The sequence below is a fragment of the Saccoglossus kowalevskii genome, chromosome 9 (genome assembly GCF_978046115.1).
Source record: "Saccoglossus kowalevskii chromosome 9, keSacKowa6.1, whole genome shotgun sequence".
In the NCBI taxonomy this organism is placed as follows: domain Eukaryota; kingdom Metazoa; phylum Hemichordata; class Enteropneusta; family Harrimaniidae; genus Saccoglossus; species Saccoglossus kowalevskii.
In genome coordinates this window covers 11,673,143-11,677,770 of record NC_140649.1, presented here as the reverse complement: position 1 = coordinate 11,677,770, position 4,628 = coordinate 11,673,143, and positions in this window count along the sequence as shown.

Here is a 4,628-nt window from a genome sequence, read left to right as displayed (position 1 = left end):
CTTCATAGGATGTGAACTCTAGTTCAGTGCTTGCCATGTTCAGTAACCAAGTCCGAATACAGCGTTGTCCCCTTTGTTCTTGACATTAAACTCATTTTTACCTTGCCCGTACCATCAAAGATGGAAGGGAAAGGTATATTAAGGGAAAGATTTTGTCCGGCGTTGTCGTCATTAATAATTGTTATTGTGTGCATAATAACTTTACTAATTCTATTCCAAACTTCATCAAACTTGGTCACCTTATTCATCAGTATAATGTCTTCCCTGAGTTTGAACAACAGTTGTCCTGTATGAAAATATCATGCAAAAATTGAGAAAATCTGATAAAATGTTTTGACTGTTTCTACTTGACTGATCACTGGTGATACACATCAAAGGTCACTGATCTCAGTGGAAATATGCATTGTTGTATGTGTTCAATGAAGCAAATGAGTTATCTTGTAATAATATCCTTGGTAATGTATCCCAGAATCCCATACTGGGTTTCAAAACCAACTCATGGAGAGATTGCACAGTCTGATACACATTTTTAAACCTACCAATAAAATCTTTACAGAAAACAAAATGTCAGAAAATCAATATAAGCACTCCTATGAACTGGGTGCCAAACTTTGATCAAGATCTGAAGCTAATAGAAAATATGTTTAATTCAAAGTTATCAAATCAAAAACAATACATAAAAAGCAAAACATTTCATCCACATTTTAAAAAGAAAATTGTTCTAAAATATATGTATTCTGTATTTGACAAACAGTTCATTTGACAAATGAAAACTCGCAGGAATATGTTTCAGCTATTAGAACAGAATGATAGTTTTCATAATACTAGTTTAAAAACGCACTTCGAAGATTGCAGTGTTTGAAGATGTAGATTCTCAGGAGGCAACAGTACTGTTGACTTCTCCCTCCACTGGACACCAACTAACTATTTAAGTTGATTTGCATACAAAGCAGAGCTTGCAACATGATAGCTATTATAAAGGGTGTTTTTTTTTTACTTTTCATATAATACAGTAGTCACACAATGAGGCAGTTCGTATTTGTCACAGTGAATCATTAATTTTTGACAGACACCTGTACAAAATATTTGGACAAAAGCCAGCTAAGATTTTCTGTTATCTTGCATGTTTTATGAATCTATTCACGTCTAAATGCAGAACTTTTTTTTTTGCGATGAGGCATTTATTTTTATACTAAAATATCTGAATTACTTTGAATAAAACTGGAAATTATGTCCCTTAAAATAATTAAACAAATAAGGCACCAATGTTTTTGTAAGATATTCACATCTTTTAAGGACATTCGGTAGACTGATTCCCCACTGTTGGTTCAACCCCAAAACTTGTTTGTATTTAAAATTATGACAATGCATGTTTAGATTGAAACAAACTGTGATAAAGGGAATTATATTATATAACAAAGGGCAAGGTCACCAGAGTTCAACTATGTTACTGGTGCTCGATTACCCATAGAAATAATTGTATGTATATCAGACAACATGGCACATAAATTTCTCCATATATATTACCATTGTTTTATATTCTGAACAGTGTTCCCTTTTCTGTACGCATAAAATGAATTCAATGTATTTTAAAGTTGATACAAAAATCTTGATCTACTTGCCACCAGTAAGATTCAAATCACGGTTTTATTGGAAACAGCCTAAATACAACAACTGTTCCTCTCTTTACTATTACCTTTTTAGCTCTGCTGTCGACTTTGTCGAGCGGAGCTTATCATATGTATGCTTGTCTGTCGTCGTCCGTGTCAATGTTTTACTTTTTCGACTTCTTCTTGAAAACTACAATCCTGAATGCTTTGATACTTGGTGTATATGTACCTTGGGTAGACCTCTCTCAGATTTGTTCATTTCATGATCATATCTTCAATTCTCTAATTTTGGTGAATATTTTTGGTAAAAAGTGATATTTTCGACTTCTTGTTAAAAACCGCAAGTCCAATTGCTTTGATATTACATATATAGGTACTACATGTGGATCTCTCAGATTTGTTCATTTTGTAATGATATCTTTAGTTCTCTAATTTTGGTGAATATTTTTGTCATTTTTGGTAAAAAGTGATATTTTCGACTTCTTGTTAAAAACCGCAAGTCCAATTGCTTTGATATTATTACATATATAGGTACTACATGTGGACCTCTCTCAGATTTGTTCATTTTGTAATGATATCTTAATTATCTACCGTAATTTTGGTGAATATTTTTGGTAAAAAGTGATATTTTCTTCTTGTTAAAAACCACAATCATTTATGGTGAAAAATGATATTTTTGAATTTTTGTTGAAAACAGCAAGTCCCATTGCATTGATACCATGCATATTGTTCATTTTCTAATGATATCTTCTGTTCTATAATTGAAATGTGCATTGCAAACAGCAGAGCTATCTCAGCCGAGAGGCTGTTTGTGTGGGTTTCCCAAGCAAGTCTGTCGGTCTTGTCTAATCGTTTAAGCATGATGTTTTGGGGTTACAGTAATTTTAACCTATATGAGATACAACGCTTGAAATAACCACAGCACAGTGCAGCCTTCCACATTCGTCTAACATCGCTACATTGTTTGTACAACTATTAATGCTAAGTACCGGGTAGATATCTGCAAAATGTTATCTGTACCCTCTCGATTTCCGAATTTACGTACCCCAATATCGCTACCATAAGAAATAGTTGGCACAATGATTGCATCAAACAAATTAAATGCACTAACCAATGGCATACTACCAAGTTTTTTACAGTATGTAAATATATTTGGTTCACTGTAAATCTGTTTTAGAGGGCGGTAAAATAATATATATACAGTGGCAGTTTAGCAGCGGTCTCAATAGACTTCAATGACTACAACTCCTTTTATGAACCCACTAAAAATATAGTAAATTTTCTGAGACATCAAAAAAAAAAAAACGTGTAAAAAAATAAGTTTGCAATTTATGATTCATCGCATAGGTTCAGTGCTGAAGCAACACTGTGGAGTAAATTGTTGGCTGCAAAAAGCTCTTCGACCTATACAACTCGTGATGATAAATCTTCGGCATTTTTTTTAAGGATATGTTAAACCCGTAGCTGTATACTATTGTCCAATAACACAGGCTACACGTACTAATACAATAAGTTGACTACATTTGGCTGATACACTTAGAACAAAACAGTATATATATATATTGACTAATACAAAACTAATGAACCAAACTAGGAAAGTACAGTATGGTGTTGTCGTGTCAATCCCGTTCGATTCCCACACTTTACTAACTGAGCGAACATTAGCACAAGACTAACTGCCCTATTCAGGACCACCACATCATTCAGAGAGTGACTACCATTACATTATTGTCTCAATGTTGTTTTGATATTTAACATCAGGTGCTTGAACGCGATCTTCATTACACCATCGTGATAAAACCGAATAAAAGCTTGGCTATTTATAACAACCTGTTTTGGTTCGCTGCTGTTGAGCTGAAACGGCATAACTTCACGATTGACATTTAAAGCTCGTTGCCACCTAAATGCTATGCATTACTCATTACATTACTCTGATAGTTACCTCACGGAGTCAAGTGATTTAAACAACGATAATTATTTTAATTAATATTGTTTGTTTTATTATGTTCTAATCTACGATCATAAATCTATTCACTTCCAAAATTTAGGGGGTTCGACCGAATCCCCCGAACCACCCCAAACTACAGGCCTGAGGACCCTATCCAAACTACGTATAAGTCTGACCATTGCTAGTGTATTTGCAGTAAGAAACTACATAGTAAAGGAGATCCGGAATCTTGTAATATATTACTGTTGATGGGTTCAGAGGTGGCGTTTTTTGAAGAGAGATTGCGTGGTTGCAGAACACTGCATAGAATTACGTGAATTGCTAGATGTCAGTGTCTAGAAATTACAATAGTACACACTTATCGTTTTTTTGCTTGCATATATTACTGCACGTTATACATTGAGATTAATACATTATATGCAATATAATTTGTTAGTTTATTTCTTGCAAAATTATGCTCAGATACATGTGTGTTGATGTACTATAATTCATATTTATGTACAATTTATGTTACGTTATTTTTTAGTACAAATATAGTATTATTTGAGGAACATGAATATTATATTTTTAGCTCCGCTGATGACCTAAAGGTTATCATATTATTGATTGTCTGTTGTACTTTTTACTTTTCCAAAACATATACGATTACTTTGCGAAAGATACTTTGCAGGTATGCTAGAAGGATTCAGCTTTAAGGCATGTTATCAATCTTTCGAGCAGTGACCAAAATCCACACGTTATGCAGAAATAACTACATCTACATTCACATCCACAAACAAAACAAACATTGTGATGATCGTAGATTTTCATCACAGCTGAGCAATAATTGCAACACGTGAGGATATTGTAGTATTTGCTGTCTACAACATATTGTCGTTAGTTGTGTTTTATCTTATTTATGATCTGGCATGAAGCAATCAAATACTGAAAACTATACGATTCTTGGATTGTTCAAAGTACACACGCTCTGATCACTCAAGCAGTAAAAAAGGGGGAATCAAAACATGAAATAAAAAACATGTCAGATTGTGCCATTCACACCACTTTGCCGAGTGTTGTAATTTAATTTT